This window comes from Notamacropus eugenii, chromosome 1, assembly GCF_028372415.1.
Source record: "Notamacropus eugenii isolate mMacEug1 chromosome 1, mMacEug1.pri_v2, whole genome shotgun sequence".
NCBI classification, from domain to species: Eukaryota; Metazoa; Chordata; class Mammalia; order Diprotodontia; family Macropodidae; genus Notamacropus; species Notamacropus eugenii.
This window is the reverse complement of record NC_092872.1, coordinates 572,985,845-573,008,132: the sequence shown is the minus strand read 5'-3', so window position 1 is coordinate 573,008,132 and position 22,288 is coordinate 572,985,845. Positions and strand designations below refer to the sequence as shown.

Sequence of the window (22,288 nt, the reverse complement as noted above, 5' to 3'; positions counted from 1 at the left end):
TAATATGATTGGTGGGTCTCAAGAACTGAGCCAGAGAGAGGGAAACATTTATTTATTGCGTTAAGGATTTAGTTTCAGAGAACAGCAATTCATGCATAAAAAGCCCCAATGAGATTTTCCTGGTATCAGTACTAGTATTCTAAAAATGATTTTGAGGAATAGATATTATAAATTCAATGTTCTGGGTCAAGCAAAAAAGTTGCACCAATATCCTACTGAAATGCTTTCTACTTTGGCATGTCCCTGTCAAATATCCTGAAGAGAACCATTCAGGTAGCAAAACAGATACATATATCTAGTCTTCCACCCAGAACCAGTTAGGGATAGGTGTTACGAACGAGAATAAAGAACATCTAGCAGGATTTGCTGAAATTCTCCATTATGAGGTGACATTGTATCATAGAAAGATCCTAGAATTTTGAGTCAAATAACTCAAGTTTGAAGCCTAGGTCTTCGAATTATAAACTATGGAAACTAGGGCAAGTTTTCTCACCTGCAAAATAAGGAGTTTGAAGACAAGTGCTAGTATCTCTTTTATCAACAGATTCAAGGTCATTTATGATTCTATGAAATTCACAGTAATAAAAAGCTTATCTTCCTTCAAGACTGAATTGAAACAGTTTGGACAATATAGTAAACTACTATGTCATTGTTTTCTTTCTTCTTTCATACTGGAATTTGACTTTTCTCTCATCACTCCCCCAAATTTCTCCTGAATTTATGATATTTAGAGTGAAAGAAAACTTAGAAGCTAAATAGTCTAACCCTGTCATTTTATACATGGGGTAAGTGAGGGCTAAAAAGAGGAAGTGAATTTCTCTAGGTAACAGACAACAAATAGTTAAGAAAACATTTGACAACAGTTCCTCAGTCTTCAAACCTTAATTTTTAAAATGCTTGTTTAGGTCTGGCTTACCACAAACATAGTCTGTCGTGTTTATGTGTGTTTACTTTTGTCCTCAAAATAGAACAGTATAAAACAAGAATATATTGGAAAAATCAACAAAAGAGGGGCACTAAAATTGAGGTGAATAGGGAAAAAAACTGTCTGCAGGAGATGATAATTTTTGTATTAATTTATTTAACTTTTAACATTCATTTTTGCAAAATTTTGGCTTCCATATTTTCTCCCCTTTTGTCCCCTCCCCCCACCCCAAAACACCAAGCGTTCTAATTTCCCCTGTCTGCCAATCTGCCCTCCCTCCCTCCCCACCCCTTCCCTTTGGAAGGCAAGCAATTCAATATAGGCCAGATCTGTGTAGTTTTGCAAATGACTTCCATAATAGTAGTGTTATGTAAGAACTAATTATATTTCCCTCCATCCTATCCTGGCCCCATTACTTCTGTTCTCTCTTTTGATCCTGACCCTCCCCATGACTGTTGACCTCAAATTGCTCCCTCCTCCCAGTGCCCTCCCTTCCATCATCCCCCCCACCCTGCTTATCCCCTTCTCCCCCACTTTCCTGTATTGTAAGATAGGTTTTCATACCAAAATGACTGTGCATTTTATTCCTTCCTTTAGTGGAATGTGATGAGAGTAAACTTCATGTTTTTCTCTCACCTCCCCTCTTTTTCCCTTCACTAAAAAGTCTTTTGCTTGCCTCTTTTATGAGAGATAATTTGCCCCATTCCATTTCTCCCTTTCTCCTCCAAATATATTTCTCTCTCACTGCTTGATTTCATTTTTTTTAAGATATGATCCCCTCCTCTTCAGTTCACTCTGTGCACTCTGTCTCTATGTCTGTGTGTGTGTGCATGTGCATGTGTGTGTGTTATCCCACCCTGTACCCAGATGCTGAATAGTTTCAAGAGTTACAAATATTGTCTTTCTATGTAGGAATGTAAACAGTTCAACTTTTGTAAAGTAACTTATGACTTCTCTTTGCTATTTACTTTTTCAAGCTTCTCTTCATTCTTGTGTTTGAAAGTCAAATTTTCTTTTCAGCTCTGGTCTTTTCATCAAGAATGCTTGAAAGTCCTCAATTTCATTGAAAGACCAATTTTTCCCCTGAAGTATTATACTCAGTTTTGCTGGGTAGGTGATTCTTGGTTTTAGTCTTAGTTCCTTTGACTTCTGGAATATCCTATTCCATGCCCTTTGATCCCTTAATGTAGAAGCTGCTAGATCTTGTGTTATCCTGATTGTATTTCCACAATACTTGAATTGTTTCTTTCTAGCTGCTTGCAATATTTTCTCCTTGACCTGGGAACTCTGGAATTTGGCCACAATGTTCCTAGGAGTTTCTCTTTTTGGATCTCTTTCAGGCAGTGATCTGTGGATTCCCTGAATACTTATTTTGCCCTCTGGTTCTAGAATCTCAGGGCAGTTTTCCTTGATAATTTCATGAAATATGATGTCTAGGCTCTTTTTTTGATCCTGGCTTTCAGGTAGGCCCATAATTTTTAAATTGTCTCTCCTGGATCTATTCTCCAGGTCAGTTGTTTTTCCAATGAGATATTTCACATTATCTTCCATTTTTCCATTCTTTTGGTTTTGTTTTTCGATTTCTTGGTTTCTCATAAAGTCCTTAGCCTCTATGTGTTCCATTCTAATTTGGAAAGGACTATTTTCTTCAGTGAGCTTTTGAATCTCCTTTTCCATCTGGCTAATTCTGCTTTTGAAAGCATTCTTCTCCTCATTGGCTTCTTGAACCTCTTTTGCCAATTGAGTTAGCCTATTTTTCAAGGTGTTATTTTCTTCAGCATTTTTTTGGGTCTCCTTTAGCAGGGAGCTGATCTGATGTTCATGCTTTGACTGCATGTCTCTCATTTCTCTTCCCAGCTTTTTCTCCACCTCTCTAACTTGATTTTCTATGAGCCCTTCTATGGCCTGAGCCCATTGAGTGGCCTGGGATATGGAGGCCTTGACTTCTGTGTCTTTGCCTGATGGTAAGCATTGTTCTTCCTCATCTGAAGGGAAGGGAGGAGATGCCTGTTCACCAAGAAAGTAACCTTCTATAGTCTTATTTCTTTTCCCTTTTCTGGGCATTTTCCCAGCCAGTGATTTGACTTCTGAATATTCTCTTCACACCCACTTCGCCTCCGGATTCTCCCAGCCAGCGCTTGGGATTTGAGATTCAAATGCTGCTTGCCAGCCTCAGGGCTTTTGGAGGGAGCAGGGCTGCTATTCAGTGTGTGATTAAGTTTAGGTGCTCAGGTGGGGAGAGGGCCACCTCACCAGGCTCAGTTCCCTCAGGGGGTTTATGCAGAGACCTTCAACAATGGATCCAGGCTCCTGCCTGCTTGGGGAGCCCCGAGCCCCATTCTGCTCCCGTCTCTGCTGTTGCCTCGCAAGGGAGCCTGACTTATGGGGGCACCCCACTCCCCTCTCGACTGGCCAAAGAGACCCTCTCACCGACCCCTGTCACCTGTGGTTGGAGGGACCCACGTGGCCGCTAGAGATTTGGTCCCTGAAGCCTCCTCGGATCTTTTCCTCTCGGTGCCGCGAGTGCAGCAGGGCTGTACTCAGCTCCCAGTCCTGGTGTCCAGTCCGCAGCGTGAAGGACCTTTAGCGAGAGGTTTGCAAGTCTCTCTGGAACAGAAATCTCCCTTGCTCCAATGTTCTGTGGCCTCTGGGTGCAGAATTCGCAGTGAGTTACTTTCTTGTAGATGTTCTATGGGTTGTGGGTTTGGAGCTATGTGTATGTGTGTCTTTCTACTCCGCCATCTTGGCTCCGCCCCCCAGGAGATGATAATTTAGCTGGGACTTGAAGGTAGCCGGGAAAAAGAGATGAGAAAGGAGAACATTCCAAGCATGGTGAGGTGGAGGTGGAAAATCAATAAAAGTGAATAGTTATGAAATAGAGAATTTTATTGGAGAAATAGCAAAGAAGCCAATGTCACTAGATTACAGAGTATGTGGTAATGGGGTGTTATGTAAAGTATAAGAAAACTGGAAAAGTGGGGGGAATACGTTATGAAGGGCTTTGAATACCAAATAGGATTTTATATTTCATCATGAGATTGACAGATAGTCCATGGATTTTAATGAACAGGGAGGGGTATGAAATGGTTAGATTGATCTTTAAGAAGATAGCTGAGTCAAGGGTAGACTGGGTTGAGAGACTGTGGAAACTTTTTTTTTTTTTTAAAAATTGATTTATTTCACATTCATTTTAACAAAATTTTGGGTTCCAAATTTTCTCCCCTTTTATCCCCTCCCCCCCCCAAACACCAAGACTTGTAATTGCCCCTATGACCAATCTGCTCTCTCTTCTATCATCCCTCTCTGCCCTTGTCTCCACCTTCTCTTTTGTCCTGTAGGGCCAGATAACTTTCTATACCCCTTTACCTGTATTTCTTATTTCCTAGTGGCAAGAACATTACTCCACAGTTGTTCCTAACACTTTGAGTTCCACCTTCTTTACCTCCCTCCCTCCCCATACCTTCCCTTTGGAAGGCAAGCAATTCAATACAGGCCAAATTTGTGTAGTTTTGCAAATGATTTCCATAATAGTTGTGCTGTATAAGATTAACTATATTTCCCTCCATCCTATCCTGTCCCCCATTACTTCTATTCTCTTTTGATCCTGTACCTCCCCATGAGTGTTGACCTCAAATTGCTCCCTCCTCTCCATGACCTCCCTTCCATCATCCCCCCCACCCTGCTTATCCCCTTATCCCCCACTTTCCTGTATTGTAAGATAGGTTTTCATACCAAAATGAGTGTGCATTTTATTCTTTCCTTTAGTGGAATGTGATGAGAGTAAACTTCATGTTTTTCTCTCACCTCTCCTCTTTATCCCTCCACTAATAAGTCTTTTGCTTGCCTCTTTTATGAGAGATAATTTGCCCCATTCCATTTCTCCCTTTCTCCTCCCAATGTATTTCTCTCTCACTGCTTGATTTCATTTTTTTAAGATATGATCCCATCCTCTTGAATTCACTCTGTGCACTCTATCTCTGTGTGTGTGCACGTGTGCATGTGTGTGTGTGTGTGTTATCCCACCCTGTACCCAGATACTGAAAAGTTTCAAGAATTACAAATATTGTCTTTCCATGTAGAAATGTAAACAGTTCACCTTTAGTAAGTCCTTTATGACTTCTCTTTGCTGTTCACCCTTTCATGCTTCTCTTCATTCTTGTGTTTGAAAGTCAAATTTTCTTTTCAGCTCTGGTCTTTTCATCAAGAATGTGTTGAAAGTCCTCTATTTCATTGAAAGACCAATTTTTCCCCTGAAGTATTATACTCAGTTTTGCTGGGTAGGTGATTCTTGGTTTTAGTCTTAGTTCCTTTGAATTCTTGAATATCCTATTCCATGCCCTTTGATCCCTTAATGTAGAAGCTGCTAGATCTTGTGTTATCCTGATTGTATTTCCACAGTACTTGAATTGTTTCTTTCTAGCTGATTGCAATATTTTCTCCTTGACCTGGGAACTCTGGAATTTGGCCACAATGTTCCTGGGAGTTTCTCTTTTTGATCTCTTTCAGGCATTGTTCTGTGGATTCCTTGAATATTTATTTTGCCCTCTGGTTCTAGAATCTCAGGGCAGTTTTCCTTGATAATTTCTTGAAAGATGATGTCTAGGCTGTTTTTTTTTTTTTTTTTTTTTTTTTTTTATCATGGCTTTCAGGTAGTCCCATAATTTTAAAATTGTCTCTCCTGGATCTATTCTCCAGGTCAGTTGTTTTTCCAATGAGATATTTCACATTATCTTCCATTTTGTCATTCTTTTGGTTTTGTTTTTCGATTTCTTGGTTTCTCATAAAGTCATTAGCCTCCATGTGTTCCATTCTAATTTTGAGAGAACTATTTTATTCAGCAAGCTTTTGAATCTCCTTTTCCATCTGGCTAATTCTGCTTTTGAAAGCATTCTTCTCCTCATTGGCTTCTTGAACCTCTTTTGCCAATTGAGTTAGCCTATTTTTCAAGTTGTTATTTTCTTCAGCATTTTTTTGGGTCCCCTTTAGCAGGGTGTTCACTGTTTTTTCATGCTTTGCTTGCTTGTCACTCATTTCTCTTCCCAGCTTTTCCTTCACCTCTCTAACTTGATTTTCAAAATCCTTTTTGAGCTCTTCCATGGTCTGAGCCCATTGAGTGGGCTGGGATGCAGAAGCCTTGACTTCTGCCCCTGGTGGTAAGCATTGTTCTTCCTCATCAGAAAGGAAGGGAGGAAATGCCTGTTCATCACGAAAGTAACCTTCTATAGTCTTATTTCTTTTCCCTTTTCTGGGCATTTTCCCAGCCAGTGACTTGACCTCTGAATATACTCCTCACACCCACCTCGTCTCCTGATCCTCCCAGCCAGCGCTTGGGGTCTGAGATTCAAATGCTGCTTCCAGCCTCAGGGCTTCCGCAGGGGTGGGGCTGCTATTCAGTGTGAGATTAAGTTCAGGTGCTCAGGTTGGGGCAGGGCCGCCTCACTGGCTCAGTTCCCTCAGGGGGTTTGTCCAGAGACCTTCAACAATGGATCCAGGCTCCTGCCTGCTTGGGGAGCCCTGGTCTGCTGCTGCCTCAGCTGCTGCCTCCTGAGGGGGCCTGAGTTATGGGGGCACCCCACTCCCCTCTCGACCCATGAAAGAGACCGTCTCACCGACCCCCATCACCATCACCTGTGGGTGGAGGGATCCGCGTGGCCACTGGAGATCCCGTCCCTGAAGCGTGCTGGGATCTTTTCCTCTTGGTGCCACAGGCGCGGCAGGGCTGTACTTGGCTCCCAGTCCCAGCACCCAATCTGCAGTGTGAAGGACCTTTTGCGAGAAGTTTGCAGGTCCCTCTGGAACAGAAATCTCCTTTGCTCCACTGTTCTGTGACCTCTACTGCTCCAGAATTCGCCGTGAGTTCCTTTTTACAGATGTTCTGTGGGGTGTGGGTTCGGAGCTATGTGTATGTGCATCTTTCTACTCTGCCATCTTGGCTCTGCTCCCAAAATTTTTTTTTTTTTGACAATCTAGGCATTGAATAATGAGAGTCTGCATTAGAGTGATGGCAGTATGGGAGAAGTAAAGGGGAAATATGTGAGTTATGTTATGAAGATAAAATTTAAAGGCCTTGCAAAGTTTGACATGAGGGGCAAGAAAGAGGGAGGAATACAAGGTAACATCTAGCTTGCAATTTAGATAACAGGAAAAATAGTGTGGCCCTCAGCAACAATAGGGAAATCTGGAGGAGAAAGATTTAGATAAAAAGATCATTAGTTCAATTTTGGATATGTTGAGATTAAAATGTTGACATGATACCTAGTTTCACCCAAAGAAATAATATTAAAGGAGAGAAGAGGGTCCAAAAGAGAGCCTTATGTGTCATGCATGATTGGACCTGGATGAAGACCCAACATAGACTGAGAGGATTGGGTTCAATGATTTTTTAGCCCTATCCAACTGTTTGTGACTCCATTTTGGGTTTTTCTTGGCAAGAATACTAGAGTGGTTTGCCATTTTCTTCTCCAATTAATTTTACAGATGAGGAACTGAGATAAACAGGCTTAAGTGACTTGCCCAAGGTCAGGTCACATAGTAAATACCTGAACATAAATTTGAACTCAGGAAGATGAATCTTCCTCATTCCAAGACTAGTGTTATATTCATTGTACCACCTAGCTACCCTGAGAGACTGAAGAACAGTCAGGTAGAAGAGAACTAGGTGACTGTACTGCCATGAAATATTGAGAAAAGAAAGGAAGAAGGTGAAGAGGGTATCACAACTTCAGAGAAGTAAAGAAAGATGGAAATTGAGAAAAGGTCATTAGACTTGTTGATTAACAGATTTTTAGAAAGTTTGGGGAAAGCATTTTTTTTTGTGATAAGGTTGGAAGTCATGTGATAAGGTTGGAAGACTATGATGAGTTAAGAAGAAAGTTAAAGGAAATGAAATTGAAGCACTTATTGTAGAAGACCTTCTTTTCTTTATGGAAAAAATTTTTTTATTTATTTCATTAACTATTTCCCAATTATACGTAAACAATTTTAAAACTCATTTTTAAAATTTTGAATTTCAAATTCTCTCCTTCCCTTCCACCCCTCCCCCCAACATGAGAAGACAAACAACTTGATATCAGTTATATATGTGAAGTCTGTAAAACACACTTTTAAGTTGAATTTGTGTTATTAATATTTTCTCCATCGCTTTCTTAAATCTAGGCAATAAACCAAATCATGATTTATAACATTTGCTGATTTCTGAAGTGCTAAAACTCTCACTGAAAATATCACAATCAGCTCTTTCAAATCAGTACCTGCATGCTTCAGCACACCTCAATCAATAAGCAACTCTTGGTGTGGGACAGAAAGGAAGAAAAGAATATGGAATGGTCGTATGCCAAGAGTGTGGGATAACTAATAAGTGAGTCCAAGGGCTCAAGTAGTATTCACACAATGACAAGAGAACATTGGGAAGCAAGTTGTCAAGAATTTATAGGACATGGGTAAGAGTTGCTCAATGTGAAAAGGTGTGGGCAGATTGCCATGTGTCTGAAGAGGTCACAAAGCGATCAGAGTTTCCTTTGCATCCAGTATATGCTTCATAATTTGCCAAAATTGGAGTAGGAGGTACTAGTAAAAAGCATCTGTGGTAGGTTCTTACAAGGAAGGTCCCTTCCTTTTTTAAAATACAATTCTTTTTTTAATCTTTATTTATTTATTTTTAGTTTTCATCATTCATTTACACGAGATTTTGAGTTCCAAATTTTCTCCCCATCTCTACCCTCCTCCACCACAAAACACCACGCATTTTGAATACCTCTTCCCCTAATCTGCCCTCCCTTCTATAACACCCCTCCTTTCTCTTGTCCTGATATTCTCTCTTTTCTTGTAGGGAAAGATAGATGTCTATACTCCATTACCTATATTTCTTATATCCCAGTTGCATGTAAAAACAATTCTCAACATTCATTCCTAAAACTCTGGGTTCCAAATTCTCTACCTTCCTCCCTCAACACCCATCCCCACTGAGAAGACAAGCAATTCAATATAGGTTATATATATGGAGTTTTGCTAAAGGCTTCTATGATAGCCATGTTATGAAAGACTATATTTCCCTCCATCTTATCCTGTCTCCTATTTATTCTATTCTCTATCTAGACCCTGTCTCTCCCCTAAAGTATTTACTTCTAATTACTCCCTGCTCCCATTTGCCCTCCCATCTATCATTCTCTCACCCCACTTGTCCTGTTCTCCCCTATTTTCCTATAGTGTAAGATCAATTTTCATACCAAATTGAGTGTGCATGTTGTTCTCTCCTTAAGCTAAATATGATGAGAGTAAGTTTCACTTTTTCTCTCTCACTTCCCTCCTTTCACCCTCCATTGAAAAAGATTTTTCTTTCGTCTTTTATGAAAAATAATTTGCCCCATTCCAATTCTCAATTTGTCCTCCCAATATATTTCTCTCTTGGTCCTTAATTTTATTTTTTTAGATATCATCCCCTCATATTCAACTCACACTGTGTCCTCTGTGTGTGTGTGTACGTGTGTAATCCCTCCAACTACCCAAATACTGAGAAAAGTTTCAAAAGTTCCAAATATTATGTTTCCATGTAGTAATGCAAAGAGTTTAACTTTAGTAAGTCTCTTATGATTTCTCTTTTCTGTTTACCTTTTTGTGCTTCTCTTGCTTCTTGTGTTTGGCAGTCAAATTTTCCATTCAGTTCTGGTCTTTTCATCAAGAATGCTTGACAGTCATCAGTTTCATTGAATGACTATTTTTCCCTTGAAGTATTGTATTTGTTTTTGCTGGGTAGGTGATTCTTGGTTTTAATCCTAGTTCTTTTAACTTCTGCAATATTGTATTTTAAGCCCTTCAATTCCTTAATGTACAAAGTGTAAAATTTTATGTTATTTGTATTCTATTTCCACAAATACTTTGTTTCCTTCTGACAGCTTGCAATATTTTCTCCTTGACCTGGGAATTCTGGAATTTGGCTACAATATTCCAAGGAGTTTTCTTTTGGGATCTCTTTCAGGAGGTGATCAGTCAGATCTTTCTATATTTATTTTACCCTCTGGTTCTAGAATATTAGTGCAGTTTTCATTGATAATTTCATTAAAGATGATGTCTAAGCTCTTACTTTGATCATGGCTTTCATGTAGTCCCATAATTTTTAAATTGTCTATCCTGGATCTATTTTCTAGGTCAGTTGTTTTTCTAATGAGATTGTTTGCAGAGTTTCTGGTTTTTTTCATTCTTTTGGTTTTGTTTTGTAACTTCTTGGTTTCTCATGAAGTCATTGGAATTCATCTGTTCCATTCTAAATTTTAAAGATCTATTTTCTTCAAAGAGCTTTTGAACCTCCTTTTCCATTTGGCTAGTTCTGCTTTTTAAAGCATTCTTCTCCTTATTGGCTTTTTGGGCCTCTTTTGCCATTTCAGTTACTCTGTTTTTAAAGGTGTTATTTTCTTCAGCATTTTTTGAGGTCTCCTTTGGTAGCTGTTGACTTGCTTTTCATGATTTTCTTGTATCACTCTCATTTCTCTTCCCAATTTTTCCTCTACCTCTCTTACTTGATTTTCAAAATCCTTTTTGAACTCTTCCATGGCCTGATGCCATTGCATATTTATTTTGAAGGTTTTGGATGCAGAAACCTTGACTTTGATGCTTTCCTCAGATGGTATGCATTGTTCTTCCTCTTCTGAAAGGATGGAAGAAAATACCTGTTCACCAAGGAAGTAACCTTTTATAGTCTTATTTTTATCCCTTTTGGGGGGCATTTTCCCAGTCAGTTACTTGTCTTTTGAGTCATTTTTCAAGACGAGGGTATACTCCAGGGACCTATAAGTTTTCAGTTCCTCCAACATGGCAAAATCAAGGGAGAAAAGTTTACTCCTTTCCTGGCCTGTGCTCTGGTCTGGGAGGAACTACAAGCTTTTCTGCCCAGGATCCTCTCCAAAGCCTCCACTAGCTCCATTACCAATACTCTTCCTCACCCCAGGAACATCACTCAGGGCTGAGGTCCAAATCAGTGGCTCAATTCCCCCTGGGTCTTTAGGTGAAGGGCTCAAACAATGGACTCTGCAGCTGCCTGTGATCAGGGCTAGGTCTAGACCCTGCTCCCTTCTCACCCAGGTGAAAGTGATATCTTGTTGACCTTTGAAACTGTCTTTAACATTTGTGGGGTGAGGAATCTGGGAAAAACTGCTGCTACAGGTGGAGTCCTGATGCCTACTCCAGTCTGGTTCACTGAGTTCCATGGACTGCACTCGGATGTGTGTCCAGTGCAATAGACCTTTCCTATTATCCTTTCAGGCTTCCTTGTGCTGGAAATCTCTTTTAGTCTGATGTTTTGTGATGTCTACTCCTCTAGAACTTGTTCAAAGTCATTTTTACAGGTATTTTATGGGCTGTGGGGGGGAGAGCTTCTACCTGTAGAAGATCTTTTCAAGGAATTTGGTTAAAAAGCAAAGAAGAGTAGCGGGAAGATGGCTATGAGTGAAGAATAGATAAATTAAGTAGATGTTGGGGGGGGGGATGAGAAAGATTTGGGCATGTTTATAGTCAGTAGGAAAGCAACCAGTAGACAGTGAGCTATTGACAATAAGTGAGATAGTACAGATGATCACTTATCGTCAAGTAATATCAGTCTCCTGGAGAAGATAAAAGAGAGTTGGTTTACTTGTTCATATAAAGGGGTCTTCCACGGCAAGGAGAAGGGTCACCTCATGTGATATAGAAATGAAAGCCATAGCAACAGAAGATATCTGGGTTATGGGAGATGAGTAGAAGGAGAGAAGACAGAGCTTTTGATAATTATATCAATAATATTTTCTTGTAAAGTATGAGGCAAGGTTCTTACCTGAAAGGATGGAGAGGAGGAAAGCCATGTCAGGTAGGAAGAGGAATGAAAATATTTGTAAGAGTTGCTATGGTAAATGGAATACTAAAATAATTATGAAGTTGTAAAAAGATTGCCTTGTATCAATGAGGGGCCATATACGTTTGTAAGACATCTAGACAACACTTCTTAATGCTCTCCATCTTTATTCAGCAGCACATCTTTAAGAAAACAGGCAATGAATGCTGAGAGTGAATTAAGGCTAGATAATTTTTATGATACAATAAAGATATAAGTTTGGTGACACAATAAAGGAACTTGAGAGAAGGCAGTGTATAGTGGAACTGGTTCCCCAAAGTTTTCAATATGAAGAAGAGAGAGGAATGTAGCTAATGTAATGGTAATGGCCTAGGAAAGAAATCATGAGTCAAGGGCTTGAAAGTCAGAGTGCAGGTAAAGAACAGAGTTTTATGTTATAAGGCAGAGGAAAGATAGAATGACAGTAAATCTTGCTAGTGTAAGGCAACTTTAGAGTTCATGAACATGAAAATGGGTATATTTGTGGGTGATGGCAAAGTCGAATGTATGACCATCTTTGCATATAGCTTGACTGGGGTGGAGAAGAATATCATGGGAAATGATTAAAACTGAGGAACTGTTAGATAACATAGAGACAGTAAAGATGATTGAGAAGATGAATGTGTTCAGATCCATGTTTAAAGCAAATCGCTTTGGCAACAGTTTAGAGGATGAATGGGTGTGGATTAAAATTTGAGGCAGTAAGATCAATGCAGACATCATTGCACTGATGTTAGTGAAGACAATGAGGAATTGAACTAAGTGGTGATTATATGAGTGGAGGAAAATTAAAATTCAAAATATGTTATGAAGATATAAATATGAAGGTTAATCAAGTGACTGATGGCACAGAATGAGCAACAGTAAGAGACTGAGAGTGAAGAAAAATGACAAGGCTACTAACTCTAGAAACTGCAAGACTAGTGATGTTCAAAACTGAAATAAGGAAGTTTGGAAGATGGCTGGGTATGAGACAGGTATTAAGTTCAGTTTTAAACATGGTGAATCTGAGATGTCTTAGGAGAGTCATTTGGAAATATTCAGTAAGTAGTTATTGTTGTGGAACTAAAGCTTAGGAGAGAGACTGAGACTCCCATGGGTGTGTGTGTATGGAGGGTTGGGCATGTGGGAGTGAGGAGGGATGTGGGTGGGTGTATCTTCAGAAAAATGGTATTTAAATCAATGGGAGTTCAAGAAGTCACCAAGACAGGTAGTATAGAGAGAGTAAAGGACAGTCCATTGTGACATATCTATTTAATGTAATTCAATATAGATGATGAATCAAGAAAGAAGACTGAGAAAGAGCTATCAGGAAAGAAGGATGATATCCAAAAGAGAGTAGTGTCACAAAAACTCAGAAAAAAGTAAGTGTCTAGAGACAACTCAACACTGTCAAATGTAGCATGTCATTCAAAAAGGCTGAAAAAAAGAGCAGAGAGTCATAAAAGAAATACTTGGAAACTTTTGAAAGTCCTGTTTCAGTTGAGTGGGGACAGAAATCAGATTGTAAAGGGTTAATGGGTGAGAGAGAGGGGTGGGGTATAGACAACAAATATAAAAAGCTGTTTCTGTGAATTTGGCTGAGAATAGTAAGACAGATAAGGAATATGATAGAGCCCAGTGAAAATGTGTTTTCATTTGCTTATTTTAGGATAGCAAAAATTGGGGTATATTTGAATGCTGCAGAGAAAGAACCAGGAGATACTAAGAAGGAAGAGAGAGAGAGAGAGAGAGAGAGAGAGAGAGAGAGAGAGAGAGAGAGAGAGAGAGAGAGAGAGAGAGAGAGAGAGAGAGCATGACTGAGGCTGAAATCTGTGGGAAAAGATGGGAGGGGCTAAGAATCAGGGCACATATAGAAGAACTGGCATTGTAAACTGTGGTCACTTTGTTATCAGAGACTAGGAAAAATGTCTCATTGCCTGGAGGTGAGTTTTCAAAACATGACTTGATTTTTTTCCTTTTGCAACCTTTGCAATAAGTTGTAAAGATTGTTTTATGTTAATATTATATTATGTTAGCAATAGATCATTACTATGTCATTTGATGACCCATATATTTAAGTAAGAAGAGTTTCATCACTATAGGATTGACCACAAAGTGATAATCTTTTTCAACCACAGAAAATAAGAAAGACCATCTGCTAAGGTGTGGTGAATACAGTGCTCATAATAAATGAATTCATAGATCTTTGAAATATTGAAAGAGGATTTTTGAATTATTTCATAATTATAGAATTAAATTCAAAATCTATTATACAATTAAATTCACTGATACAGATAAATGTATACTTACTAGTATTCATTCATTACTTTTTACTAGTAAATATTGAAATTTGTTCTAAGTTTTTGCTAAATTAATAGGAATAGGTTCTTTCTCAAGTGGAACATTATATTCACACATTAAATTCAGATTATTGTACTCAGCAATGATTAACAACTGAATATAAACCAGGGCTAGATTCTATAATGAAATTACATATTTAAGTTATTTTATTTAAGGTATTAGAGCTTATTATCCACAGAAACATATCAGTTATATGGACATAATACTAGCCATGTTGGATAAACATATTCTTCCTCTATTTGAGGATTCAATTTTTAAAATAAATGGCAAATCATAAGGCTTTTGATAGCTTACTGGAAATTTCAACCACTTAGAATTATACATACACATATACACTTGTTACATCTACGTTAAGCCTCTGGGTAAATGAAAAAGAAGAAAAGAAAAACGGACTCTTTCATAAACAGGAGCATCAGAATCCAAATCTGCACTTTAGATGGGTTACTAGCTGCCTCTTGATGCAGAAGCACCTGCTTCATAGGGTTCTTGTGAAAATAAAATTATATATATAGCTATCCAAGAGATCTTCATAAACATCAGAGCTGACCATGTCACACTTCCCCTTAAATCAATGAAATCTGGTGCCTCCCTGTTACCTTCAAGATTAATTATTGTTTGAATTTTAAAGCTGAACCTTTCCTGACTTATGAACCTTTTTTTTTTTCATTTATCATGCTCCAAATACTATATAATCCAATGTCACTCTCCTTTCTGTTTCTCACACAAGATAACTACATCTCCTGAGTCTGGAGATTTTTCCTGGCTATCCTTTGTGTCTAGATTTCTCTCCCTCCTGTCTACATCTCCTGGCTTCCCTTGCTTCCTTCAAATCACAGAAAATATAGTTTTATCTTCTTTCATAGACCTTTTCCAATTCCTCTAATCCTGGAGTCTTCTTTCTGAGATTACTTCCAAATTCGTCTGTATGCATCTTGTACTTACATAATTGTTTGCTTGTTGTCTCCCCTGTGAGGTCCCTGAGGGCAGGAACTATATTTGATCTATTTTTGCATTGTGAACATTTAGCACAATACTTCTATTCTTATTGACTTTATTTGACTATCAGCTAATGAAAAGCAAATACAGCACTAGGCATAGCAAAAGCTTTCAATAAAGGATTATGGTCACAAATTCTAGAGTTATAGAAGAAACTTCAGAGATCAAGTACTCAGCACATTGATTTTACCGAAAGCTTAATTAAGGCTCCGCAGTTTTAAATCACTTATACATTGAATAAAATCAGGTTTTGGATCCAAGTCCTTTAACCAGAGGGATGGAGTTTTCTTTCCGCTGTGCTATAATGCTTGTGCTTAATGAATGAAAAGCTAAACTTTTAAAATTATATTTTATTGTTCATTTTTGTGGTTTCCATACCTTTTGTTTATAGGTGTGAGACATTTATGACCTTTGCCATTCCCAGTTCACATTCCAGTCCAAAATGAGCATTTCACTATTGCACACTTACAGTTTTCAATATGTTAAAATTTGTCCAATTTTAAAATGATTTTAGACTGAAGATTTAGGTACTGACTTTTAAAACAATTACTGTATTTCCAAAGAAATGGGATATGTGACTATGTGCTTAATGAACAGCCTAAGGGTTCTTGAATTACTGTGATACCCAAATCATAATTAATGGTAACATAGATGTGAATCAATGTGAAAGTTACTGGAATACAGAACATTGAAAATTAGTTTGAATTTTCATAATTTTATCCATTCTGAATAGGAAATTTTAAATTTCATTTAAATAATTTTTAAATTAACAATTAATAATTGCTTCCTTGCCCACTCCCAACTACCTCCCAGATGGGCATAATTTATTAGGGCAAACCTCGTTTCTGGCTTTTTTGTCATATTGTTTCTATGATTTCTAAGGCCCATTCAATTTCTAAGTCTGTAATCTTACAATTTTACTGTTTTCTGTCAGAATACCCTTGTTCGCTAAGTTTTCTAGCAATGTAATTTATTCTGTATGGTCCCTGGAAAATGTGTGGGGAAAAATAGTAGAACAGTAAAATGTGGTTGCCACTGAATAATGTGTATATCAATCTTTTAGTTACAAGGGTTTCAAGCTAAAAAAAATAGCATACAAACAATTAATAATGACCAATTATGTTGCATTTTTTCTTTGTAATGGTAATTTTATTATTATATAGGGTTTTGAGGATGTTGTATCAGTGGAGGTTTTTTAAAGAATTTAATGTATATATCTAAAAGAATATTATTAATAGTACATAAAATTATACTGAAGCTTTGCAACAGGCCTATTGCTGTTATTGTTGAAAGGATCCTCAGAACAAAAAAACAAAACTGGAAACTAATGGAGTCAGTGATCTCTGACATTCTTTATAGTTTTAAGTCTGTTTTTCTCTAATATACTTGCATGAGTTTATATGGTTTGACTTAGCTAGCTTGCTTTTACCACACAAATGAAACAACAGTTAAATTTCCTTCAGGAATCATCAGACAAGGGGCAGCTAGCTTGTGTTGTGAGTAGAGTACCAGCCCTGGAATCAGGAGAACCTCAGTTCAAATCCGATGTTAGACACTTGACACAATTTCTAGATGTATTACCTTGGGCAAGTCACTTAACCTCAATCACCTTGCCCCCTCCCCGTCCCCCAAGAAAAAGAAGATATCACCAGATGGTATATTTGGTAGCCATCACTTCAAAGGTTATTTGAAAAATCATATACTTGTGAGTTATGGAAGTAGGTAATTATTTGTGAAATAAATAAAGAAATAGGTATTCCATCTGATAATTTCTGATAATAACCACACAAAGTCATCTTGATTAAATATCTGCTTCAAACTGATATGAGTGAACAAATATTGAAAATATTCTCCCTTTATTTCTCAGTCTCTGCTGTTCCTTCCACTGAACAGATTGCTAGTGAATGGGTCATAACTAATTTATATAATTAGTATTGATTTTTTTTAAAATCAGAGGCATAATTCATTTATTTCTTATTAAATAGAACAATCACCCCTCTCATTAATAGAAAAAAGTGAGAATAGATTAGTTTCACTAAGAATGCCCATACTGAAAGGTAGAACTGAAAATTTTTTCTCCGTTCTTTTTTTGATCATAAATATTTCATGCAGATTCCTCATCATGATATGGAAGTGACTCATAACATCTCACATCAATTGCAAGGGTAAGGAAATTTTTATGTTAGTAAGCCATTTTATTAGAAAAAGAAAAAAAACTTTGTTTTTTTTAACACAGTTTATAACAGATAAAGCAATTCAAACTTTTGGTCAGGTGATACATCTTTTTAAAGGATTTACAATATGGACAACAAAATAATTTTTTTTCTTTGAAACATAAGCCAACTGAGACACAGATAATATTTATGTTGCTAACTTCACAATCTCTTGATCTAATTGTCTCCTGAGTATTACTAAGAATAAAAATACCCTAACTTAATGTTGTTGGTCTAAAGTCCTATGTCTAATAGCTTAATTTTAGGGAGCCTCAGATGTTCCTCTACCCATAATCTATTACTGAATAGATCTGGTATTAAGCTTACAAACCTTTTCAATATAGGCAATTGCCACCAAGAGTAGGGACATTGCAGGGAAACAATATCTCCCCAACTTCATGTCTATTCCAGGCAGGAGTAGATTGTCCACTTGCATTCAGTCAGGCTTAAAGTCTGCCAAGTGTCATTGGGGGAAATGAGTCCAGAGAATCCCACCTCAGTCCATGCTGAAGAGCTCCTCTCCCACTCTTCCCTTGAGATCACCTATGCAGTTCATACCAGCACCTCATGAGGATACTGGCATCATGTAATGGAGGCTCGGATAGCCTTTCTTGCTTCCCATACCTGGAGTTAGATTTAGAAGAACAGTCACTTAGTAGTCCCACACCATCTAAAAATGGCAAGTTCCTGTAACCAGGTTTCAAATATGATTATAGTTTCACTCTGGCTAAGGAACATCTTTTAGGCAAGTCTTAAGTGGCTTACGTGTCTTTCTATACATGTTCCAGTTCCTTATTAAATGGCAATCACAAAATCAAATTTACCATTAAAACTTTGACTTTTCCATCAATGCCAAATTTTATCAGAGGTTACCTTCGTCTTGGTAAGTTAAAATGAAATTCCTTTCTCCAAACTAAAGATGTCATTGATTTATTCTCAGTAATTAATTCAGTCTATTGTTTTAATACTAATTGCTTTTACCTCACTTTGTAACACGACCAATTTTTCTCCCCATCACTCCCCTCCTCCCACATCCTAATACCTTGCATTCTGGTTGCTCCTTCCCTCAGTGTACCCTCCCCTTTATCACACCCTACCCCTGTCCTACCCCCATCTTCCTTCTTTTCTTGCAGGGCAAGATAAATTTCCATACCCCTATCCCTGTAATTCTTATTTCCCAATTATATGCAGTAAAAATTCTCAACATTCGTTTCTACTGCTTTGAATTCCAACTTCTCTCCCTCCCCCCTCCCTCGCCAGCCCCACTAAGAAGTGAAGCAATTCACTGCAGACTAAACATGTGTTGTTTTACAAAAGACTTCCTTAGTATTCATGTTGTGTAATACTAATTATATTGCCCTTTGACCTACCCTATTCCCCTTATTTCCCCCCCTACTATTGACCTTGTCTCTTCTTGAAAGTGTTTATTTCTAGTGACTCCCTTCTCCCATTTGCCCTCCCTTCTAACGTTCCTTTTGCTCCACTTGTTGCCTCCTCTCCTACTTTCCTGTGGTGTGATATAAATTTTAATATCAAATTTAGTGAGTATTTTATTCCTTCCTTCAGCCACATGTGGAGAGAATGGCTTTATTCCCTCCCTCCCCTTCTCCCTTATCTCCTCTGTTGAATAAGATTTTTCTTATCTCTTTTATGAGTTATCACCTCCCCCATTTCATTACTCCCTTTTTAACCCTGTAATATTCATTTTATTTTATTTATTTTTTGTGTGTATGTATCTGGATATCATCTCTTCAGATATAACACGCCCTGTACTCTCAATCTATCTATGTGTATGTATATGAGTGTGTGTGTACAATCTCTCCAACTACCCAAATACTGAGAAAAGATTCAAGAGTTAAAAATATTTTCTTTCCATGTAGTAATGTAAACAGTTCAGCTTTAGAGAGTCTTTTATGATTTTTTTTCCCTGTTTACCTTGTCATGCTTCTCTTGATTCTTGTCTTGGGAAGTGAAAATTCTAAATACAGATCTGGTCTTTTCCTCACCATGAAATCTTCAAATTTGTCTCTATCACTGAATGTCCATGTTTTCCATTGAAGTATTATATTCATATATGCTGGGTAGGTGAGTCTTAGCTTCAGTCACAGTTCTTTTGATTTCTGAAGTATCCTACTCCAAGCCCTTTGATCCCTTAATGTTGAAGCTGCCAGATCCTGTGTTATCCTGATTGTATATCTACAGTACTCAAATTGTTTCTTTCTAGCTGCTTGCAGTATTTTCTCCTTGATCTGGGTACTCTGAAATTTGGCCACAATATTCCTAGGAGTTTCTCTGTTTGGGTTTCTTTCAGGGATGTGACCAATAAATTTTTTCAATATCCATTTTGCCCTCTGTTTCTATAACATCAGGGTAATTTTCCTTGATAATTTCATGGAAGATAGTGTCTAGGATCTTTTTTTGATCATGGCTTTCAGGTAGTCCAATAATTTTTAAATTATTACTCCTGGATCTATTTTCCAGGTCAGCTGTTTTTCCAATGAGTTCTTTCACATTATCTTTTTTTTTTTTTAAAATTTTTGGTTTTGTTTACTAACTCCTTGGTTTAACTCATAGTTATTATTTTCCCTGGACTCAATTCTCTCTTTCAACAAATTATTTTGTTTAGTGAGCTTTTGAACCTTCTCCTCTATTTGGCTAATTCTGCTTTTTAAAACCTCCTTCTCCTCATTGGCTTTTTGGACCTCTTTTTGCAATTGAGTTATCCTCTTTTTAAAGCTGCTGTTTTCCTCAGCGTTTTTTTTTTTTTTTTTTTTTTGGTTCTCATTTAGTAAGCTGCTAAGTTGATTTTTAAGGTCTTCTATTGCCTGAGCCAAGTTTAAGTCCCCTTTGGAGGGAGAACCCTTGACTTCTTCTAATAGTACGCCTTGTTCTTCCGTATCTGAAGGAATGGGGGGAGACACCTGTTCCTCAAGAAAGTAACCTTCTGTGGTCTTATTTCTTTTCCCCTTTTTCTGGGCATTTTTCCAGTCAGTTAGTTGACTTCTGAGTCAACTATAGTTGACTCAGTATAGTAAATTAACATTTACTATAATGACTCATCTACTGACTAGAAAACTGCCTATCAATAGATAGGCAAGGCAACAGACACTCATGTCCTCAACCCTGACACTGTCCTCCCCTTCCAAAAAAAAAAAAAAAAAAAAGGAAAAAGGAAGAAGCTGAAAACCACTCAGGAAGTAAAATGGAGAGAAGAAGCAGTGAAATTAGCCATCCTGGCAGGAGCCGCATTATCACCACCCTAAAAGAGTTCTTGATATATCTCTTAAGTTGTCTTCAGATGGATGCTATCACCCTGCTTCAATTCTTTAAATCCTAAATATATCTTTCAAAACCTGACTCAAGTTATACTTCCATTGTATAAGATTCCCAGGTGATCCCAGAACTACATAGACTCCCTTTCTTTCTGTTTCAGCAATGTTTTGAAGGAAAGAAGGTTTCCAAGAAGTAGAGGTAAAGAAGGGGAAAAAAAAATCAGGTATGGGCAAAACCCATTGCAAAGGCACAGAACAGGGGATGTTTTCTGTGAGGAGCAACAAGGGCAGTGTGACAGATCTCTGGCTCCCATCTCTTATTATTTCTCACCTCCTAGGGAAAATCTATTTTGAAGTAAGATGTAGATCAACCAAACTTCATGATGAATATGGTGAATGAATAAATATGGTGAATACATATACAAGCACATACACATATGCATGTATAATATATTATCCATTATATATAAAACATTTAGCCAGAATTTTATATGTAATACATGTATAACCATCATAATTATACAGAAAAAATGATTTGTATTATCCATTATATAGAATACTGCAATTTTATGTTATATATAATTAGCATAATATAGATTGTAACCAGTTACAACAATATCTAATATCTGAAACTTAAATATCATTTATAGGTTTGCAAAGCATTTAACATTTTATTTGATCTTCACAACAACCTTCAGGTAGTTGCTATTATTTCTTTTTCAGATGAAGAAATTGAGACTGAGATTGATTAAGTAATTTGTTCAGAGTCAAGTTGAGTCAGTTAGTCTTTATTTAGTGCTTACTACATACAAGATGTTATGTTAAGTACTGGGGATAGGAATACAAGCAGCAAAGTTCAGAGAGTGAAGCATGGCTAGTATAGGTCCATCTCCAAAAGGGAGGATCTAAGAGGAACTCAGCAGAGGGAAAGGGAAGCCACAAGTGTGTATGGAGGGAGGGTCTCAATGCTAGTAAGAATTTAAAAAAGGATTCCAATTCAAGTTTTGCTGATTCTCCATCAGATAATCTATATATTTTAACAAGCAATTTCCTACTGCTGGGCAATTTTCTCTCTTCATCTGCTTCTTACAGTCTTGATTCCCTTCATTGTTCCTCCCAAGCATGACCCCTTTTCCCCAGGGAAAATGTAAGCCTTGTTTGATTCCCCAGTTGTTGGCATCCTTCCACTACATCCCCCAGATCACTTTCTATAAACTTTGCACACATGCTCTCTTTATTTATCTGTGCACCTGTTGTTTCCCCAATGTACAATTTAAATTCTTGAATTCAGCAATTGCTTTATATTTGTCTTTATATCCCCTATGCCAAACACAGTATATCGTAGACACTTAATTATTGCTTACAATCAATTTAATTCAGTAAATATTTATTAAACACTTACTGTTTACCAGATATGTGTCACATCCTGGGGATTCAAGTCAAAAAGGAAATAGTCCTTGCCATCCAGAAGCTCATATGCTGACAATCAGATAAAATGCAAAGCATTAAACATATATGTGTGTATGCATATCATATATATATATATACATATATGTGTATGTATTTAGTACATAGCATATTTTGGGTGTGGTAGACTAGGGAACATTGGGGAGCAGCATAAGAAAAAGACTTATCTGGCAGATTTTCTTTAGGATAACTTATGAAGGGAACTTCTGATTCC

The 22,288-nt window shown here is 37.6% G+C and overlaps 1 long non-coding RNA gene across 1 annotated transcript; it reads left to right on the top strand.

Annotated features, from left to right (window-relative positions):
• The first annotated feature begins 13,062 nt into the window (after positions 1-13,062).
• LOC140527706 (uncharacterized) lies at positions 13,063-20,834 on the top strand. The gene is made up of 3 exons (XR_011974906.1): positions 13,063-13,147; positions 17,235-17,287; positions 20,769-20,834. It is a non-coding gene; the product is annotated as an uncharacterized lncRNA (long non-coding RNA).
• The last annotated feature ends 1,454 nt before the right edge of the window (positions 20,835-22,288 follow it).